General features: G+C 40.8%; 1 long non-coding RNA gene across 1 annotated transcript; it reads right to left on the reverse strand.

Moving 5' to 3' along the window:
* Positions 1 to 828: 828 nt before the first annotated feature.
* Positions 829 to 9,728, reverse strand: LOC140538598 (uncharacterized). The gene is made up of 3 exons (XR_011977772.1): positions 9,577 to 9,728; positions 4,984 to 5,025; positions 829 to 932 (listed from the first exon to the last, which is right to left on the reverse strand). It is a non-coding gene; the product is annotated as an uncharacterized lncRNA (long non-coding RNA).
* Positions 9,729 to 11,941: the final 2,213 nt, after the last annotated feature.

Consider the following 11,941-nt stretch of genomic DNA (forward strand, 5'->3'; position numbering starts at 1 on the left):
ATAAAAAAATAATTTATGTGCGATAGACTTCATAAGACGCCTCCCTCTGTGAGGAAGAGAAGAACAAACTCAGGTCAAAGATAGGCTGAATTCTCTAGGTAGCGAGACAGAGTAGGCCATGTTTGATGCTGGTCACTTAGCATTAAGCTTCAAAAATGTAACTGTGCAGACAGTCCATGAAGCAAACAGAATAGTGTGCAAAGTCCAAGATAGTAGTTCTAAACTTCCAACACTTGTTTGAACAGACTAAAAATTCAAAAGATACCTCTAAGCTTAGACACTGCTAAACACAAGCCAATAAGAAGCCCATAATACTCTACTCTTCACCCAAGTATTCTCGGAAGAGGTGGGTCTTCAGCCTGCGTTTCAAGACAGTGAGCGACTCTGCCATCCGTACACCAAGGGGAAGCTCGTTCCACCACTTCGGTGCCAGGAAATGGCTCGCTCACTTGTTGGTAGGTGGGAAGAGGGCTGAAGATGATGATCCCGGGTTGATGATCATTTACCAGTTTCCTACCCTTACTATGGTGGCAGCAGCAACACAATCCCTGAATATCGTTAAGAGTAGTAGTACTGAATGATGGTGTAGCAACAGAATTTGTATCAATTCTGAGAAGATTTTTACGCTGAAGCTCCAATTACAAACCATGCAGGGGACAGAGACAGTCTCCATACTACAGGGTTTGTGTCAGATACTATTAGGGACACTAATATGTTACTTTTTAAAACAAGCAGAGAAATGACAAAATAAATGATGATAAAATCCAGTAAATCATGTAACTCACTTACCTGCCAACTATCTGATGCATCTGTCCAGCAGCCAGCAGTGGAGATCACAGAGCTGGGTAAACGGCACGCTCACTTATCGGTAGGTGGGCAGGAGGTCGAAGACTATGTCCAGAAGTGTGCAGCAGTGTTCCTTCAGGACCTTGCTGCATCGGGCAGACAATAGTAGAGAATGATGGTACAGGAGTCACACTGCCAATTCAATTCAAACTTTATTTATATAGAGCCTTTCACAACAAATGTCACAAAGCGCTTTACAGAGATACGGGTCCACTGCCTCTTATGGTTATGAAGTATGAATAGATGCTGCACATATTCTCAGTGTCTCATTTGTGTGTCTCATTTGTCAGTACATGTAAAAGAGAGGGAGAAAGGGGTTAGGATGGTTGTGTTGGAAATCTGCTGAGTAGTGGGACAGGCCTGATACCAAGATGCAGGAGCTGAACCAAAAAGGGCAACTCCAGGCAGGCAGCTCAGGACATGAGGAGAGAAAAAGATGACGATTAGAACAAGCTTTACGTTTAGTGAGAGACCTGTAGCAGAAATAGTTAGAGACGACCACAATAGTAGTAATAAAAAGCCTGTAATCAGAGCAGGACAGAACTGTGGTGTTATGTAATTAAAACAGGACAGAACACAGAACTGGTGAGTTATCTGAAAGCTGGTGTAAAGAGAAAAGTTTTTAATCCAGATTTAAAGACTGAGAGTGTGTCTGATTCCCGGATATTAACAGGGAGGTTGTTCCAAAGTTAGGGGGCTTTATAAAAGAAGGCTCTTCCTCCTGCACTGTTTTTTCTAATCCGTGGGACTGATGATAGGCCAGCATCTTGCGAGCGGAGTGTACGTGGAGGGCTGTAAGGTGTAAGAAGTTCCTCCAGATAATGTGGGGTCAGACCATTGAGAGATTAATATGTTAGAAGTAGTATTTTATAATCTATATGAATTTTAACGGGTAACCAGTGTAAGGATGAAAGAACTGGAATAATATGATCAAATTTCCTAGCTCTAGTTCGTACCCTGGCAGCGGCATTCTGAACAAGCTGGAGCTTATAAAGCGATTTAGCTTCTTAGCATCCCTCTGGGATAGTATGCGGGAGTTTAGCAATGTTGCGTAAATCAAATAAAACCGTTTTAAATATACTGCATACAGTGGTATGAAAAAGTTTGGGCATCCCTGATAATTTTGATGATTTTTCTTTAATAAATCATTGGCTGTTCGGATCAGCAACTTCAGTTAAATATATCATAAAGCAGATGAACACAGTGATATTTGAGAAGAGAAATTAAGTTTATAGGATTTACAGAAAGTGTGCAATAATTATTTAAACAAAATTAGGCATGTGCATAATTTTGGGCACCCTTGTTTTATTGATTTTAATACCTTTAGCACGAATTATTGGAACACAATTTGTTTTGTAAGCTCATTGACCCTTGACCTACATACTCAGGGGAAACCAATCATGAGAAGGAGGTTAAGGTTTTTCTCCTCTTTGAATCTTCTCTGAAGAGTGGCAACATGGGAGCCTCAACACAACTTACAAATGACCTGAAAAAGATTGTTCAACATCATGGTTTAAGGGAAGAATACAAAAAGCTCTCAGATTTCAGCCGTCAGTTTCCACTGTGAGGAACATAGTGAGGAAATGGAAGACCACAAGCACAGTTCTAGTTACGGCCCGAAGTGGCAGGCCAAGAAAAATCTCAGATAGGCAGAATTGAAGGACGGTGAGAACAGTCAGTCAACCCACGGACCAGCTCCAAAGACCTACATCATCTTGCAGCAGATGGAGTCACTGTGCATCGTTCAACTATTCAGCACACTTTGTACAAGGAGAGGCTGTATGGGAGAGTAATGCAAAAGAAGCCTTTTCTGCACACAAGCCACAAACAGAGCCGCTGTAAATCTGCTAAAGCACATTTGGATAAGCCAGCTTCATTTTGGAATAAGGTGCTATGGGCCGATAAAACTAAAATTGGGTTATTTGGACATAATGCATGGTGGAAAGAGAACAGCATTCCAAGACAAACACTTGCTACCCACAGTAAAATCTGGTGGAGGTTCCATCATGCTGTGGGGCTGTGTGGCCAGTGCAGGTACTGGGCATCTTGTTAAAGTTGAGGGTCACATGGATTTCAGTCAATATCAGCAGATTCTTGAGAACAATGTTCAAGAATCAGTGAAAGTTGAAGTTGCGCCGGGGCTGGATACTGCAACAAGACGATGACCCTAAACACTGCTCAAAATCTACTAAGACATTCATGCAGAGGAACAAGTACAACGTTCTGGAATGGCTACCTCAGTCCCCAGACCTGAATATTACTGAAAATCTGTGGTGTGATTTAAAGCGGACTGTCCATGCTCAGAAATCATCAAACCTGACTGAACTGGAGATGTTTTGTAAAAAAGAGTGGTCCAAAATACCTTCAACCAGAATCCAGACTCTCATTGGAAGCTGAAGGAAGCGCGTAGAGGCTGTTATTTCTGCAAAAGGAGAATTTACTAAATATTGATGTAATTGTTCTTTTGGGGTGTTTACATTTATGCACCTGCTTAATTTCGTATAAATAATTATTGAACACTTCCTGCAAATCCTATAAACTTCTCAACTATCACTGTGTTCATCTGCTATAGGATATATTTAACTGAAAATGCTGATCCGAACAGCCAATGATTTACTTTCACTTTTTCTGATCTGCACGCTCTACATCTCCCACAATTAAAACAAGTACATTCTCTCCTACCTTCAATCTTGCCTGCTCCAGAGTTCCCTGCCTCAGTCCTGCACTACATTAACTGAGCTGTAACAATGTCTCCTGAAGCCGCTTCTCCCAATCAGCCAAGTTCTTATCTGCATGTTTCACAGAGCCACCAAATCAGAGTAATCCTCGTCTTCCCGGCTGATGCAAGTTTGTTTTGTTTGAATGTCTGTTGAGTGGACAACGCAGCTAAAGACCGTATTTATACCAGTTTGTTTTACGTCACTCTGTGTCAGTCTCCGCAGCCGGCTCCCCCAGCAAACTTCCAATAACTTTACTTCAATCTGTCAGACAGCCTGATAGCCCTTGTTTTTTTTTTTTTTTTAAAAGAGAGACATCTATCTATCCATCTGTCTATACACACACACACACACACAAATTATAGTAGACACCTTTATACTTAATAAATCATAATTTTAACACAGTATCAATCTCACGTGTATAGCCTGAACTCTTTATTCTTTATTATAAACTCCGCTCCCTTGTCTTAGCCCTTAAACCTTGCTTTACAATCTTTAGAAAAAAAATAAAGAAAAAAAAGAATCAGTTGAACAGTACTATTAGAATTAAATATAATCTAAAATCAAATATATCTAAAATCTATCCTAAAATTCTCGGGTTTAAACAACCCTGAGAACCAAAAGTTTCTAAGAGAAAATCTTAGAATCTTCCAGTTTAAAACAAATCTTGATCCCGAAAAGTTCCCAGTTCAGACAACTGTGAGACTGAAATGATCTTAAGGCAATGCTTTGGACATCATCATCCTTTGAGTCCGGATCACTGCAAAAAGTCAATGATCTAAAACAAATCTGAAAATTTAAATATCAAAAAAGATCCGGGTTAAAGTAACTTGAGGGTCTAAGAATATGGCATCCCGTCTCCTCCTGTTTATTCTAAATTCTTAAGACAAGTGGTCTAATTAATTTACACAGTCACCTCGGGTGCACTGTCTCGGAGTTAGTCATTGCTCTATAAGCAGGGGATAAGGCGTGAGACCTCAGCAGCTATATATATATGTATTCAATGATTTACACAGAACCCAGCTGACCATTCTGTTTATGACAAACACACTGAAATCAGGAGGATAATACTTATTCAAATAAGTTTAAAACTCCTGCTGTGAATAAACTAGAAAAATCCCCTTTGCCCCTTAAAGTCCATTACTAAGCCCAATGTCCCCAAGCTGAGGGGGTAGATCTGGATTCAAGGTGAGTGGTGACCATAAAGAGATACAATTAGAGACTTTAATATATTTTCTAGCGTCTCTCCAAGAAAGCAAAGTATTGTAAACTACAAAGTTATCAGAGAGAGACAGTGTTTTCTCAAAATTATAAATAAATGGTAGGGAAGTTAGGGATCTAGGATGATGTGTGATTAAGTCAGTGGTAGCGGACTCATCACCAGCCCATACACAGTAGAGACTTGTGACTCGTTACCTACCTGGTGATCCTGGGGGAATGAGGGTGCTGGTGAGTGGGTCTTCTAGGAGCCGGCAGGAACCACGGTTAACATAGAAGGAGGAAAACACACAACCAATAACACTAGGATATACATATAATTCCAGCTAGCATAATTTACCGGTATACATCAATATGGCCATAAACATGTAAATAATAATTGTATATAAGATGTGTAAATAACCACCAATACACCAATTCTGCCCCCCCCCCCAAAAAAAGGGGTCAGGGGTAATAGTTATGCCAATATTTGTATGCCAGTATTTGTCAACTGCAATGGTAAATTTAGTTTAATGTAATCCAGGACATTCAGCTGAATAGCTGTAGATCTACCAAAACTGATTTTATAGCCAGATAGCACACTATAATCAGTGTAGTTTCTGATTTCAGGAACAGAGGTCACTGGATTCAAAAAAGTCTGATCAACTTCTGAGACTCTAGGGAGAGAAATCTAAGTAATTTGATCTATCCAAATGTGAACTGCTACAGTCTGAAGTGTAAAGTGATTTTAAAAAGTTACAGAAAGTATCATTAATTATGCGAGGGTCATAGGAAAGATCACCAGAAGGAGTTTTAATAGCTTTTATAGATCGTTCAGTCTGTTGTAATTAAGCTGGTGAGCTAATAAACGACTGGGTTTATTTCTAAACTCATAGCATTTCTGTTTAGAAAAAAGTAACAACTTAGAAATATGAGGAGTTTATTCAAGCTTAAGTTTTAATTTAACGTTTACTAGCAGAGACCAGTTTGTATCAGTGTGTGTGTTCTAGTTGCAGCATCTCAGCTTCCAAAATTTAGTTTTTTCTGGAGAGACACATAAGAAATCAAATGACCTTGCAAAGTGTCCCATTTAACTGCACCGGTAACTATAGAGTTTCAGTTGTCTTGCCAATAATCTGTTATTCTCTTTTACTAAATAAAGAAGCATTTTGTTTCTATGTTAATGCGTGTTAAATCTTCACTGAGGTGTTTTTAATGCTGTTAAATTTAGCGTTACATCCAAATAGACTGGACTGTGGTCAGATAAAAACTATTTTGACAGACCCTTGACATACAGTCATGCCCGAAAGTATTCATACCCCTGGCAAAGTTTGACTTAAATTTACTTTTATTTAACCAGAAGTTATATTTTTGCCTTGAAACGACACAGGCATCTCCCAGGAGATAACACGATGATGTACAAGAGGAATCATTGTGGGAAAAAGTATTTCTCAGCTTTTATACACATTTGAACAAAAAGTGGCATGTCCAAAATTATTCATACCCTTTGAAAACTGTCACAGTATATGGGAAAATCCAAAGTTCTATACCATTCCAAATAGTCCAAGCTGTTTTAAAGCATCCTAATTACCCTGATTCATTGGGAACAGCTGTTTTAATCAACTCAACAGGAGAAAAACAGCAGCTCTCTGCAGTTGGTTTGTGGACAGTCATGGCTAAGACAAAGGAGCTCACTAAGGACCTGCGGCTGTGCATTGTGGCCGCTCACAAGTCAGGAAAGGGCTATAAAGCCATATCAAAATGTTTTCAAGTTCCAGTGGCGACAGTGCAAAGTATTATTAAAAAATACAAGAAGTTCCGCACTGTGGAAAATCTCAGAAGATGTGGTCGGAAGCCAAAAGTGACACCTGTGCTGGCCAGGAGAATAGTGAGAGAGGTGAAGAAAAATCCAAGGATCACCACCAAGGCCATCCTGGTGAATCTGGACTCTGCTGGTGGCGACATCTCAAGGCAGACAGTTCAACGGACACTGCACACTGCTGGGTTCCACGGACGCAGGCCAAGGAGGACACCACTTCTCCAGAAAAGGCACACAAAAGCCCGCTCGACCTTTGCAAATGCTCATCTGGACAAAGAAGAAGACTTCTGGTGTTCTGTTTTATGGTCAGATGAAACAAAAATTTAATTGTTTGGCCACAATGATGTGTGCACCATTTGGCGTAAAAAAGGAGAAGCCTTCAACCCTAAGAACACCATCCCCACTGTCAAACATGGTGGTGGGAACCTAATGTTTTGGGGGTGTTTTTCAGCCAATGGACCAGGGAACTTGATCGCAGTAAATGGCACCATGAAAAAAAGAGCAATACATCAAGATTCTCAACAACATCAGGCAGTCTGCAGAGAAACTTGGCCTTGGGAACCGGTGGACATTTCAGCACGACAACGACCCAAAACACACAGCCAAAGTGGTGAAGAAATGGTTAGCAGACAAAAACATTAAATGTTTTGCAGTGGCCCAGCCAGAGTCCTGACTTGAATCCAATTGAGAATCTGTGGAGGGAGCTAAAGATCAGGGTGATGGCAAGGAGACCCTCGAACCTCAAAGAGTTGGAGCTCATCACTAAAGATGAATGGGCAAAAATACCAGTGGAGACATGCAAAAAGCTGGTCAGCAATTACAGGAAGCGTTTGATTGCTGTAATAGCCAATAAAGGCTTTTCTATTAATTATTGAGAAGGGTATGAATAATTTTGGACATGCCACTTTTTGTTCAAATGTGTATAAAAGCTGAGAAATATTTTTTCCCACAATGATGCCTCTTGTACATCGTGTTATCTCCTGGGAGATGCCTGTGTCATTTCCAGGCAAAAATATAATTTCTGGTTAAATAAAAGTAAATTTAAGTCAAACTTTGACAGGGGTATGAATACTTTCGGGCATGACTGTGTATATATATATATATATATATATATATATATATATATATATATATATATATATATATATATATATATATAAAAATGTGTAGGATAGAATTACTGCGTTTATATGTCAATTATTTTAGCCATTCAACATGGTCACAGGTAGACACAGGACATTAAGCATGGTAAGGCCCATCAGCTGTTTTGCTTGCTGGGGGGGGGGGGATAAATATATCTATCTATAGTAGATACCTTTATCCTTAATAAAGCGTTACTAATCATAACTGTAACTATGTATTAATGTCACGTGTATAGTCTAAACTCTTTGGGTATTATAAACCCCCTTGTCTTAGAACCTTCAAAATGTCTAATTTGAACAGCCCTGAAAAACATTTATTTCCAAAACCTTGCTTTAGAATCTTTAACTTTTCTAAAAAATAAGTGCAGATCCCTTTACAAAATTCTCTAGGTTGAACAGTAATGAATAATTAAATGTCCTAAAAACTTAATTTGTAATAAATTTGGATCCCTGAAAATTTTAAACAACCCTGAGAAGAAAACTATTTCAAGACAATATCTTAGAATCTTTCTAGAATCTTAGAATTTAAAACAAATCTGGATCCTGAGAAATTCCCAGTTCAGACAACTGAGACTGAAATGATCTTAAGGCAATGCTTTGGACATCTTCATCCTTTGAGTCCGGATCGCTGCAAAAAGTCAGTGGCCTAAAACGAATGTTAAAATTAAAATATCAAAAGGGATTCGGGTTAAAGTAACCTGAAGGTCTAAGAATACAGCGTCCCGTCTCCTCCTGTTTATTCTAAATTCGTAAGGCCTAATTAATTTACACAGTCACCTCGGGTACAGAGTCTCTGAGTCAGTAGAGCGCCTGAATGGACTCAGAATCACTCATTGGGATGACGGCGGCCGCCTCTGTCGCTTTCTGATCCTGTCTCTAAAAATTCTGGACCCAGAGGAATATTGGGATCTCGGCAGAACCTCCAAAACTGTGGTAGTGGGATTTGATTCTCCGCACTTAGAGAATCAACTCGATCAGTCAGTCTTAGGAATGTAGAGAAACACTTTAATCCTGCAGTAAACGTAACGCCAGTGGAAGACTTCAGAACTGCGTCTGACAAAAACCTTGCTGTACAGTCAGTTACACTAAAATCTTGTTTAAAAGGTTCTGGCTAAGACTGCTTAAATTACTTAAAGGGAAAGAGAAAACCCTCCTACCTAAAATTGGCTGCAGTGGTAAATTTAATACTACTTGGCAACCTGTCTTGACTTAAATAGACAATATGGGGACAAAATGTGGATTAACTGGCTGGTTAGCACCCAGTCTGAAATCTATTTCACTATTTAAAATTCTGCAGTCATTTACATTTACTCTCTTACCCTTTGTGTTTCTTTGGACACTTGTATGTGTTTTTACAACTTCATATTCAGAAATTACCTGAATTTTTAGAGTTAGAGCTTTAAATTCATCATAAATGCAAAAAGACTCAGGGGGGCCCTGTTCAGGGGGCCCTGTGTAAACCGATTTTTTGACCCCCACCAATGTAATAAACAGACCTTAACAGATGAAGATAGACAGATTTAGTTTCACAGAGATCTAGTGAACTAAGGTGGTTAGCAATCATAACTTCATTGACAATGACTGCTTAAGAGGCTAGAGACCATATATTTAACAGCCTAAATCCAAATGAGGAACTACTTGTACTCAGAAAGACAGAAGAATTTATATAAATTCTAATAAGATTTTTTAAAGCAGATTTTCTGACGTTACAATTACAAACCATGACCATCTCAATACTGCAGGATTCGTCTGAGTACTAAATACTATGAGTGACACTGATCTATTACTTTCTAATACAAGCAGAAAAGTGACAGAATAAATGGGTGGAACCAAGTAAATCTTGTAAATCACTTACCTGCCAACTATGCAGACAGTGTGACTGGGAAGGGCAAGTCAGTCCTCGCCTGGCATCTTCATGATGTTCCCGGAGAGAACGATGGACCCCAGGCGGCTCACGTGAAGCTCATCTCTGTGGTCAGTGGTCAGGGGGAGACCATGATCCTGGTGTCTGTCTTTTTCTGAACAGTGTACAAAAGTGTTCAGTTGTGCTACTTCAGGGCCACACTGCATCAGTTGGAGAATAGTGGAGAACGACGGCGCCAAAGCCACCTGGTGACGCCCAGAACACTGGCACCTGGAAAACAGGAGACCATGGCATTACTCTTTAGGGTCGATACTTTTCAGTGTTTTCCAGAAGAATTTCCAACAGTGAGAACACCACCCTGAGGAGTCATCCTCGGTGCCGGAGCAGGTGAAGAGCTGAGGTCCTCAAACCAGTTAGCAGAGGAGAAAACCAGCTGTGGTGGTGGAGGAGCCCCCTGCTTTTCCCAGCCATGCTGACACTTCCAGGCCCTCTCAGGTGCGGGAGGGGAGATGATCCTCTGTGCCTGCTGTGCCGGTAGTGCTGGAATTAAGATGGCAGTGTTGGACGAGGCATGGGCAGCCTCGTCTTACGTGAGTGGAGTTTGGACTGCCTCTACAAAAGCAGCTGGATCTGCCGTACAAGCTTAATGACCTCCTGGAGAGCTCGTTCCTCCATGGTCGCATCTGAGAAAAAACAGACAGAAACGCAAACGACGGTCAGTGAGAGAGTACTGTACAGTAACACAGGGAGCAGAGAGCACAAAGATCACAAGACAAAACAAATAAAAAGAAGACACAGCCAAAAGTGGTACCAAGATTGTGATTAAAAGAAGAACAATAAGCTTTACTACCTGAATGTGCTCAATGATGTGTGGTGAACAGTGGTGATGGTTGCAGTGTGTTGCAATATTCAAACACTGCATTAAATCCTTGTTCACTGTAATTATGATGATTCACATTATGCAGTAGAGAACATGAATGTAGAAAAAGAATCATCAATTCTAATACGATTTTTAAAGCAGATTTTCTGTCTCTCCAATTACAAACCGTGCAGAGACAGTCTCGATACTGCAGGGTTTGTCTGAGCAGTAGTTGGCCGCTATTGTGTTGCTTGGTGCTTGCTATATTGTTGCAATGGTGTCACCGGAGGTTGCTATGGTGTGCTATTTTGTTCCTAGGTTGCTGCTATGGTGTCCCAGGTTGTTGCTATGGTGTCCCAGGTGGTTGCTATTGTGTTAGATGGTATGTATGAAATGTGTATGTACAGCAATGAAGTGTGGAAGGGGTGGATCATTGCAGAACCATAACACAGCAGGGCAGTGGCGAGCCAGGCTGAGCGAACATCAGGGCACAGCAGGAGGAACAGGGAACCAGAGCACATGCAAAACAGAGAGAGAAAAGATAGGAAAGAAAGAAATAAAAAAAATGTTTAGGAGACTTGTGTCAAAAGCTCTGCTAGAGGGACAGGCCTGATTCCAGAACATGGATGAATGGACACCTCCAGACTGGACAGCAGGGCATCTCCGTAGAAGTAAAGACAGTGATCCTGGTGCCTGTCTCAATTGTGTCCAGAACGATAGTGCAGAGGCCGCCTGACAACGTACAGCACATGGGCAGCTGAAAAAAAAAAAGGAGACTGTGGTGTGACTCGTTGAGAACTTTTCAGTGTTTTAAAGTAGAATCTCCAACAATGAGAACACCGCCCTGAGGAGCTGTCCTCTGTGACTGAGCAGGTGAAGGAGAAGGGGAAGAGCAGAGGACCTTTAACTGCTAAGCAGAGGAAAAAAACAACTGTGATGGAGAAGCCCTTGGCTTTTTTTCTGGCCACGCTGATGCTCCAGGGTCCCTTTCAGTGTGGGAGATGAGACAACTACCATGTGTTCATCTTCCGTCGTTGGAGTTTGGACAGCCTCTACAACGGCAGCTGTATCTGCCGTACAAGCTTGACGACTGTAGTACATACTGACCTAGCTGCTCCTATAGATCCAGTAAAGGGGGGGAAGCATGGAGCACTGGGCATTAGACATATGAGAAACATTCTGGTACATATATATGGATTCTAGATCGTAGTGCTACTAAATGACTTCATTCAGAGAGAGATGTGTATACGCTCAACAGGCAGGAGAAACGAAGCTAATAATTACCACTCAAAGCTTCTAGCAAGACACCAGCTTTAACATGCCTCTGACCGTTTCCACAAGTTAAACTATGGGGTTTTAGCACCCCCACAAGGACGAAAAGAGGAACAGCAACAGCCTCTGAGCAATAGTTCAATAAACACCAGGACGTTGCGTAAGAACACATATTTAGCACAAATCCACAGAATTACATCATCCATACTAACCTAAAACAGCTCA

The sequence above is a fragment of the Salminus brasiliensis genome, chromosome 17 (genome assembly GCF_030463535.1).
Source record: "Salminus brasiliensis chromosome 17, fSalBra1.hap2, whole genome shotgun sequence".
Taxonomy (NCBI): Eukaryota; Metazoa; Chordata; class Actinopteri; order Characiformes; family Bryconidae; genus Salminus; species Salminus brasiliensis.